Consider the following 11,262-nt stretch of genomic DNA (forward strand, 5'->3'; position numbering starts at 1 on the left):
TCTTTCTTGCCCCATAAAGCATCAGTAGCTGAACCCCTACACAGATTACTGGATAAAAAGTCACCTTGGCACTGGGGGCACAAAGAAGACCATGCTTTTCACGCCGTGAAATCACTACTCACGTCAGAGGCGGTACTTATTCAATTCGACCCCAACCTTCCTTTAGTCCTGGCAGCAGACGCATCCCCCTTTGGAATTGGGGCAGTATTAAGCCACAGGCTTCCCAATGGCGCCGAGGCTCCCATTGCCTTTTTCTCCAGGACGCTCTCCGCAACAGAGCGTAATTACAGCCAGATCGATAAGGAAGCTCTAGCAGCTGTTGCAGCAGTGAAAAAATTTCACAAATTTCTCTTTGGCCATTTTTTCGAGCTGGTCACAGACCACAAGCCCCTCCTGGGTCTACTAGCCGGAGACAAAGACCCCTCAAGTCCTTTCCCCTAGGATGACGAGATGGACCCTCTTCCTAGCAGCCTACTCCTACAGACTCTTACACCGGCCAGGTAAAACATTGTCCCACGCTGACGCTCTCAGCCGCTGTCCCTTGCCGGCTCCGGCTGAAGACCCTGCTCCTGTCCACGCCATTTTCGAGGTAACCCACTTGGACCTCCCCATCACTGCCCTTGACATTGCTGCTAAAACCAAGGCAGACAAAACGCTCGCCCAGGTGCTCGACTGGGTGAGGAGGGGGTGGCTGGGTGGCAATGTGGAAAACAAATTCTCACCTTTCAAGACCCGCATGCAGGAACTGTCCAGTTTGCAGGGCTGTCTACTGTGGGGCACTCGAGTGGTCATCCCGACTTCACTACGTGCCGGGTCCTGGAGGCGTTGCACGAGGGACACCCTGGCATCGTGAGAATGAAGGCATTAGCACGCAGCTACGTATGGTGGCCAGGCCTCGATGAGGACGTTGTCAGTTGGGTAAGTTCCTGCAACATTTGCCAGGAATCCCGTCCGGCTCCTCCTATTGCCACCCCTACTAAATGGGAGAGCGCCAGCGCTCCGTGGTCCAGAATCCACATCGACCTGGCGGCCCTTGCATGGGAAAATGTTCCTAGTGGTCGTGGACTCCTATTCTAAATGGATTGACGTTGCACAGCTATCCACGACCACCACACAAGCAATCACCAACGTATTAACATGCCTGTTCGTTACACACGGGCTACCCGACTCCATTGTCTCCGACAATGGCCCACAGTTCGCATCAACCGAGTTCAGCCGTTTCGCTGCCAACCTGGGTATCCGCCACATTTTCACAGCCCCATTTCATCCTGCCAGTAACGGATTGGCTGAGAGGGCCGTCAGGACCACTAAAGAAGCCCTGGCTAGGTTCAGTAAGGATGACTGGCACCACAAACTCTCGCGTTTCCTGATGAGCCAGCATTCAACTCCATGTTCAGCCACCAACAAGTCCCCAGCTGAGCTCCTGATGGGCAGGCGTCTGAGGACTGTATTGGACAGACTTCACCCACAATACTGCCCTGACTCTCCCCTTGCTTTCACAACGGGGGTTAGACATTTTATCTTACAGGAGCCGGTATTCGCGAGGAACTTCGCTGGAGACCCCCTGTGGATCCCGGGCGAGATCGTGGCCATCACCGGACCAAGGTCGTATCGGGTCAGACTGGAGGACGGCCGGGTCTGGAGAAGGCACCTGGACCAGCTGCGTAGGCGCCTCAGCACCCACACTAGCAGGGACCCAGAATCACAAAGCGACGGGAGGTCTCAGCATCAACCCCACATCCACATCCTTCCCGGCGACCAGTACACACCAACAGTCAGTCCAGAAAGCCCGAGCATGGACAGCGGCGCCCAGATGGTGGACCAGCCCGATCCAGTATACGGGAGCACGTCCCCAGTGACCAACCCTACGAGTCCCGGGCCTGCCCGAACCGAGGGGCACGTTGGTGACACCTACCCGGCTCCGCCTTCCCAGACAGACTCTGAGCGGACAGTCAGCGTTCCAGAGCTGCGCCGTTCGGTGTCAACATAAACCTCCTGCCTACCTCAAAGACTATGCGTGTTCGCATCTGGGGGAAGGGTGTTATGTCCTGAGGACTCTAGGAGTTCTCACTCAGGTCCATTCACTTTGCGGGGGCGTTCTCCCCTTTACCCATTGGTTGGTTCTTCCCAGCAGCCAGCTATAAAAGCAGGCTGCGGGGTCCAACCAGTCGCTGATTGCTGCGAGCCAGTTCCCAGCTTGGCAAGCACGGTCAGCCCTTTATTGTTATAATAAAGTATTGTTGCACTCATGCTCTGGTTCTGCCTCTCTTTTCCCAAACTTAACATCAACCTTTAAGTGGTCCCAGGACATATGCCTACCTGCCCGGTGCAAGTCCTCCCAGAGCACACTTTCTTCCTTCTCCTGGTGGACGCACCTCTTCCAGCCCAGCCTGGCCAGCCAGCAGATGGCCACATGTCCTGGAGCTTCTCGCCCCCCTTGTTGCAAGTAGCCTGCAGCTGCTGCATGCTTTTTTCAGTGTAGCTGCAGTCCAGCAGCCACACTGAAAAAAGCACACCCTGTACTATGTGCCAGGCCCCACAAGCCCGAGCATCCAGGGCATAGAACAGGGCTCATTGGAGAAGTGGAGTGGAGCTGGCGATCAGTAGTTGCCTCTTTCACAGCACAGAAATCCACCCTGAATTGGCCAGCTGGTCTCTTTCTCCACCTGTTTGTTTTATATGGCCAAAGAGCCGGCTGCTGGAAGTGACTCTTTTCGGTTTCCAGCCACCTCTTTCAGCACAGAAAGCCTCCCTCAACCAGCCAGCTGGCCTTCTCCTCCTTGGCCATATAGAACAAACAGGGAGAGAAAGAGGAGACCAGCCAGCCAGTTGAGGGGGACTTCTTTGAGCTGCAAAAGAGGTGGCTACTGATCTCCGGCTTCGTTCCACTTCTCCAATGGTCTGGTGCCACCCTGTTCTATGCACCAGCTGCTCGGACTTGTCAGGCCCGGCACATAGAACAGAGTGTACTTTTTTTGGTGCAGTTGCTGGACTGCAGCCAAACCAAAAAAGCATGCAGCAGCTGCAGGCATCTCACAACAAGGGAGGCAAGAAGCCCTGGGACGTCCACCCACCCATCTACTGGCTGGCTAGGTCAGGCCAGGCTGGAAGAGACTTGTCCGCTGGGAGAAGGAAGAAAACGTGATCTGGGAGGGCAGGCAGGCGGGCGGATGTCCTGGGGTGGCTGCACATGTGCACTGCATGTGTAGTGGCTGCACACAGTGTGCATGTGCAGCAGCCCCGTGGCATTCACCTGAGCTGCGCCAGGGCCACCACGTGATAAGGAAAGCTAGGAGAGTGACCAGGACAAGTGAGCGACTGAGCAACTGGGTGACCGGGTTGGGGGGCGTGGCCAGCCAGGTGTCACCACCAGTTCAGTGACCCATGCCAAATCACCGCTACCAGTTTGCCCAATCTGGTGCAAACCGGTTGAATACCATCTCTGATTTGACCCTGCTGATAAACCCTTGGAAGAAGACAAATGGAGGTATGTCACACATAGAAAGAAACACAATAATCAAAGAAAGAAGCAGCACAAACCCCTGCTGCCCAATCTAACCCAATTAGAAGCAGCCCCATTAAAACTGAACAACTGATTTCTCCCCCTAACTTGAATATTTGAATATATTCAAACCTACAACCTCCCCCTCAAAGAAGACATGCAAATACTTAGAAAAGAGATAACATCCAATATCCCTAAAAAAGTCACATCAAGAAACTCACCTGAAAAAGCACCCCAGACTGCACCCACTAAAAAAGGAAGGTGAGTGTTGGTGATAGGAGATTCTATTCTCAGAGAAACAGAACCAGCCATCTACAGATCAGACATACAATCTAGGGAGGTATGCTTTTTTATTTTATTTGGTTTGTCAATTGCTTACAAGATAATAGCTATAAGTAAAAACATAGCTATGAATACATGGATACATATAAGAAAAAATAAAAAAAATAAAAGAAACAATAGGATAGGAATGGTAGGCACGTTGGTGCGCTTATGCAAGCCCCCTACAGATCTCTTAGGAAAAGGGTGAGGTCAATAGTAGACAGTCTAAGGTTAAAGTTTTGGGGATTTGGGGAAGAAACCACAGAGTCAGGTAGAGTATTCCAGACATTGACCACTGAAGTTGTATTTCCTGCAATCAAGTTGAATTTATCAGGAAGACTTTAACTAAAATTGAGGGGGGAGGATGACCAATCTTTAGGATATCCAGGACCTAATTCCAAGCACAAATCCCTAGAAAGCAAGTCAAATAATGAAGTAAGGAGGGACGGGAAGGAAGACAAACTCAAACACCAAATAGGAGACATAGGAAGCTTACCCAGAGTCAGGCATAAAGCTCTCAAGTGTCTATATACAAATGCACAAAGTCTGGGGAACAAACAGGGTGAACTTAAACTATTAATATATGAAGGTAGATATTCTGTTGAAATAACAGAAACTTAGTGGGATGAAACTCATGACTGGAACATACTGATAGAAGGATATAAACTGTCAAAAAAAAAAAAACCAGACTCCATAAAAAAGGAGGAAGAGTTGCACTGGGTGTAAAGGACCACTATATTGCTACAGAAATGCATGAAACCAAAGATTAAAACCTCCTAGAATGCATATGGGTCAATATAAAAGAAAAAAAGAATGACATGACCAGAGGTGTATATTAAAGGCCACCCAACCAAGCAGAAAAAATATATGTCCCTTTTGCCAACCAACTAACACTACAATAGTAATGGGGGATTTCAATTACTCTGATATCAATTGGAACACTAATTCTGCACCAAGTAAGAAATCAAATAGGTTCCTAACCAACCTAGCTGACAATTTTGTTGTCCAAAAGGTAGACGAGGGAACTAGAGGGACTTAAATGGACTTAATTCTTACAAAAGGAGAAGTGATAAAGGGAATTGAAGCTGCAGGAACCAGGTGAGAGTGACCATGTCATACTAAAATTCAATTTAATGCAAACACAAGCAATAGAACACAATCATACCAGAGTCCTAGACTTTAAAAGAGCTGATTTTAACAAGCTCAGAGAGATGAAAATCCTAAAGTGGAAAACAACTCAAGAAGTCTGGGAAACTATGAAAAATATGATCATAAAAGCCCAGTCTAGCACAATACCACTGAAAAAGAAAAGCAAAAGATCCAAGGAGAAACCAGCATGGCTACACAAAGATCTCTCTGGCAAAATGAAAGACAAAAAGTTCAAGTACAAAAAAGTAGAAAGGACACATACAGTTACTGAGGCAGAATATCAGCAGATAGCCATAATCTGCAAAGACAAAATCAGAAAAGCAAAGGCTCAGATTTGAACATAGTTGTAACAAAAGGCAAAGATAACAAAAACTTCCAACATAAATAACAAGAAAAAAAATCAAGGAAACAATCAGTCCACTAAAGAGAGAAGATGGCAAAGGACTAACAGGAAGCAGAGAGAAAGCAGAGCTGCTTAACTCATTCTTTTCATCAGTCTTCATGCAAAAAGAAACAATAGTCCAAGCTACCAGAAACGTAACTGCAAAAGACAGACTAGAAATAAAAGTTAAAATAAGCAAAAAAATGGCAAGAGAATACCTGTCTGATCTTGATAAATACAAATCACCAGGATCTTACAGATTACAGCCCAGAGTTCTAAAGGAGCTGGCAGAGGTCATCTCAGAACCACTGTACCACATCTTCCAAAAATTCTGGAGTACCAGGGAACTACCAGAGGACTGGAAAAGAGCTGATGTGGTTCCCATCTTCAAAAAAAAAAGTGGGGGGGGAGGGGACAACCCCAGGAAACTACAGACCAATCAGCCTAACATCAATACCTGGGAAGATACTGGAAAAGATAATAAAAAAATAGATCTGCCAACATTTAGAAATGAGTAAAGTAATAACTAGCACTCAGCACGGGTTTGTTAAAAACAGATCATGCCAAACCAATATTATTTCATTCTTCAACATAGTGACTAAATTAGTAAACCAGGAAAATACTGTTGACATAATAGACTTCAGCAAAGCATTCAATAAAGTAGGCCATCAGGTTTCTTTTTTATGTTTTGTTAAGTCCATTTGTAATTTTTTTTTTTTGGTTCTCTTTATAATTGCATCTCCAAATTTTTATATTCTATTTCTAATATTCTTCGTTGCTGCTTCTTACCCTTATTTTTTGGCCATGTAATTTATTGCTACCTCTCTCTTTGCCTAGTGCTTCTTGTTGTTCTAATTTCTTTAGGTTCTGTATCTTTTCTTTCATATTCTTCCACTTTTCCTTGTCTTCCACATCTTCTAATGAGCTTCCTGTTAAGTTTGGGAAAAGAGAGGCTGAACCAGAGCATGAATGCAACGAATACTTTATTGAAACAATAAAGGGCTGACCGTGCTTGCCACGCCTGGAACTGGCTCGCAGCAATCAGCAACTGGTGGGACCCCGCAGCCTGCTTTTATAGCTGGCTGCTGGGGAGAACCAACCAATGGGTGAAGGGAAGAACACCCACGCAAAGTGAGTGGACCTGAGTGAGAACTCCTAGAGTTCTCAGGACATAACACCCCTTCCCCCCAGATGCGAACACGCATAGTCTCTGAGGTAGGCCGGAGGTTTATGTTGGCGCCTGGAACGGCGCAGCTCTGGAACACTGTCTGTCCGTTCGGGGTCTGCCTGGGAAGGCAGAGCCGGCAAGGTGTCATCAGTATGCCCCTCGGTTCGGGCATGCCCGGGCTCGGAGGGTTGGTCTCTGGGGATGCGCTCCCGTAGACAGGATCGGGTTGGTCAACCGTCTGGGTGCCGCTGTCTGTGTTCGGGCCTTCGGGATCGGCTGTTGGTGTGAACTGGTCGCCGGGCATGATGTGGATGTGGGGCTGCTGATGAGGTCTCCCTTCATCATGTGACTCTGGATCCCTGCTGGCGAGGGTGCTGAGGCGCCTCCGCAGTTGGTCTATGTGCCTTCTCCAGACGCGGCCATCCTCTAGTCTGACCCGATACGACCGCGGTCCGGTGATGGCTACGATCTCGCCCGGGATCCACAGGGGGGTCTCCAGCGAAGTTCCTCGCGAATACTGGCTCCTGTAAGATAAAATGTCTAACCCCGATGTGGAAGCGAGGGGAGAGTCAGGGCAATATTGTGGGTGGAGTCTGTCCAATAAAGTCCTCAGGCGCCTGCCCATCAGGAGTTCGGCTGGGGACTTATTGGTGGCTGAGCAAGGAGTTGAGTGCTGGCTCATCAGGAACCGCGAGAGTTTGTGGTGCCAGTCATCCCTGCTGAACCTAGCCAGGGCTTCTTTAGTGGTCCTGACGGCCCTTTCAGCCAATCCGTTACTGGCAGGATGAAATGGGGCTGTGAAAATGTGGCGGATGCCCAGGTTGGCCATGAAACGGCTGAACTCGGTCGATGCGACTGTGGGCCATTGTCGGAGACAATGGCGCGGGTAGCCCGTGCGTTATTTAACAGGCGTGTTAACACGTTGGTGATTGCTAGTGTGGTGGTCGTGGATAGCTGTGCTACATCAATCCATTTAGAATAGGCGTCCACAACCACTAGGAACATCTTCCCATGCAAGGGGCTGGCCAGGTCGATGTAAATTCTGGACCAAGGAGCGCTGGCGCTTTCCCATCTAGTAGGGGTGGCAATGGGGGGAGCAGGACGGGATTCCTGGCAAATGCTGCAGGAACTTACCCAATTGACAACGTACTCGTCGAGACCCGGCCACCACACGTAGCTGCGTGCTAATGCCTTCATTCTCACGATGCCAGGGTGTCCCTCATGCAACGCTTCCAGACCTCGGGTACGCAGTGAGGTCGGGATGACCACTCGAGTGCCCCATAGTAGACAGCCCTGCAAACTGGACAACTCCTGCATGCGAGTCTTGAAGGGTGTGAATTTGTTTTCAACATTGCCCCCTGGCCACCCTCCTCACCCAGTCGAGCACCTGGGCGGCGTTTGATCTGCCTTGGTTTTAGCCGCAATATCAAGGGCAGTGATGGGTAGGTCCAACTGGGTGATCTCGAAAATCGCGTGGACAGGAGCAGGGTCTTCAGCCAGAGCCGGCAAGGGGCAGCAACTGAGAGCGCCAGCGTGGGACAGTGTTTTACCCGGGCGGTGTATAAGTCTGTAGGAGTAGGCTGCTAGGAAGAGGGCCCACCTTGTCATCCTAGGGGAAAGGACTTGAGGGGTCTGTTTGTCCCCGGCCAGTAGGCCCAGGAGGGGCTTGTGGTCCGTGACCAGCTCGAAAAATGGCCAAAAAGAAATTCGTGAAATTTTTCACGGCTGCAACAGCTGCTAGGGCTTCCTTATCGATCTGGCTGTAATTGCGCCCGTTGCAGAGAGCGTCCTGGAGAAAAAGCCGATGGGAGCCTCGACGCCATTGGGGAGCCTGTGACTTAGTACCGCCCCAATTCCAAAAGGGGATGCGTCTGCTGCCAGCACTAAAGGAAGGTTAGGGTCGAATTGAATAAGTACTGCCTCTGACGTGAGTAGTGATTTGACGGCGTGGAAAGCCTGATCTTCTTTGTGCCCCCAGTGCCACGGTGACTTTTTATCCAGTAATCTGTGTAGGGGTTCAGCTACTGATGCTTTATGGGGCAAGAAGGATGCATAAAAGTTCAATAGCCCCAAGAAAGCCTGCAGTTCAGTTTTGGAGGTTGGAGTGGGTGCCTCGTGGATTGCCTTAACCTTGGACTCCAGGGGTGAATGCCAGAGGCGTCAATTTTATAACCCAGAAAGTCCACCTGTCTAGTGGCAATGGCACATTTTTCTTTTTTCAACCTGAGGCCATGCTGTCTGAACCTCTCTAACACTGCTCGAACTCTCTGGAAGAGTTGGGGTCTGTCCCTGGCCGAGACTAAGATGTTGTCGAAGTAGGGTACTACACCAGGGAGGCCCTGCAAAATCCGCTCCATGAGGGATTGAAAAATACCTGGGGCAACACTTACGCCAAATTGGAGACGCTTGCATTGGAAAGCACCCCTGTGAGTGACAATGGTCTGGAGTTCCGCTGTTTGGTTATCAACAGGGAACTGCTGATATGCTTGAGACATGTCCAATTTAGCAAAAATGCTGCCTGGTTCGAATGTGTGTAATAAATGCTGAATGACGGGCACAGGATAAGCGCTAACTTGCAAAAATTTATTGATTGTCGCCTTGTAGTCTGAGCAAATTCTCAGGCTACCGTCTTTTTGAGGGTGTGACAATGGGCGTCTCCCATTTGGCGAAATCTGTTGGCTCAATGACCCTTGTTTTAACAGTTTATCCAATTCTGCATCTAGTTTTGGCCGAATAGCAAATGGGACCCTACGCGGTTTTAGCCTGATTGGGACTGCCTGGGGTCAACTGAGAATGAGATGGGGTACCGTTATAACACCCCAGCTCTTCGCTGAACACATCTGAGTAATCAGCGAATAAGGAGTCAGTGTCTGAGGTTGAGACAGCATGGACTCCTGTTAGCCCTAGGCCGAGATGGGGAAACCAATCGAGCCCCAATAAGGTGGGTAGATTGCCGTTAACTACCACTAGAGGTAGGTGACCTTTAAAAGCTTTAAAACTGACAAGGAACTTGCCTCTGCCGATTACAGGAATGGTCTTCCCTGGTAGTCCTTCAGGCTAAACTGGCACTTCTGGAGCCGGCTAGTGGATAGGCTGGGTTGGAGCCTCTTGAGGGTGTTCCACGAGATAATTGAGAGCGCTGACCCTGTGTCAACCTCCATGCGGCACGGTTTACCTTCTAGGGAAACGGAGAGAGAAATTTTACTAACAGTGTGGCAAGTGTGCTTGGCAAGGTGGTGCGTGCGACAGTTCAATACTTGCCTCTGTGGTCCTGAGTGCGAGGGGGTGTCTTTGTGCTGCGCTTTGGGGGACTTGGCAGACTCTCGCTGATGTGTCCCCTTTTATGGCAGTTATTGCAGGTGGCTCCTTAAACTTGCAGGTGGCCCTCTGATGAGATCCCCACAGGCTAGGCACAGGGTGATGTGCTTGGGTGGACCGATGTTTTCTTGTTTGGCTCCTACCTGCGGCCGTCTGTCATTGGAGAGGCGGTGGACGTCGCTTTCATCACTGATGGTTTCCTCTGCTACCACCTCCTCGGAGTGGACTGGAAGTGATGTCAGCTTGGCACTTGGGCCCTGGATTTCGGTGGCTGAGTTCATTGCCAACTCAGCTGCCAAGGCCTCCTCGACTGCTTGTGCGAGGTTGAGGTCTTTTTGGCGAGAAGGCGCCTTTGCAGGTGGAGGTCCTTGACCCCGCAGACTAGTTGATCGAGGAGCATGTCCTCCAGGTAGGTTCCAAACCCACAATGCAATGCTGCTGTTCTGAGAGCGGCCATATATTGATTGATGGTCTCCTTGCTCGATTGCTTCCTCATACGGAAGGTGAATCTCCTGGCAATCTGTGAGGGCCTGGGAGAATAGTGGTTAGTGAGGATTTCAAGTAACTCAGACCACGGAACGTTTTTCAGCTCACGAGGAGCCACGAGTGCCGTGGCAGTATCGTAGACGGTGGCTCCACAGTAGATTAGGAAATAGGATTTTTTCCGATGCTCTCCGCATCCAGCCAGGCCGACTGCATCGATATAATGATTAAAGCGGTTCTTATCGATTCCCACTTCTCCTCGTCTGGTTTGAACGCCGGGAAGACTGGGTTGGAACTCATGGTGCTGGGGCCGGTTGAACTACCTGTGGAAAAAATCTCTGGGGCAGCGAGACAATGTTTTAGTGCCTGTGGTAGGCGAGTGATTTCAGCTCAGGAGAGGCTTTCGCAATCCTCTCTTTCTCTCTGGGTTAACCACGTTTGGCTGTTAGCCGTTGGCGGCGTCTAGATTCGCGCCTGTGTGGGTGTCAGTGACTGGACTACAGCGCTGTGCTGTGTCTTTTAGGTTTGAAATTCAAATGACAGCCGTTTGAATTTCGCACCTAATACTGAGCGGCTGCGGCTCGCAGAGCTTCACTTTCCCTGTAGCTGGGCTAACAAGCGGCTACAGACACTTCTAACTTTCGATTCTGACCACTCTCTCTGGCTGCGGATCAGCGTTCACTTCTTATCGCTTGCTGGCCGCTTTCTCTGTCAGCGGATCAGCGTTTGCTCTTTTTGTTTGCTCTTTTTGTTTACTGACCGCTCTCTCTGGCTGCGGATCAGTGTTGCTCTATCGCCGGCTGATCGCTCTCTCTGGCTGCGGATTGGCGGCTAGTGACTCAGCGGTTGCATGGTGCTTCTGGTAGCCATCCCATCCTCGTTGCCAGTGTTAAGTTTGGGAAAAGAGAGGCTGAACCAGAGCATGAATGCAACGAATAC

Source organism: Pseudonaja textilis, chromosome Z, assembly GCF_049901715.1.
Source record: "Pseudonaja textilis isolate UNSWEBS1 chromosome Z, rPseTex1.2, whole genome shotgun sequence".
NCBI classification, from domain to species: Eukaryota; Metazoa; Chordata; class Lepidosauria; order Squamata; family Elapidae; genus Pseudonaja; species Pseudonaja textilis.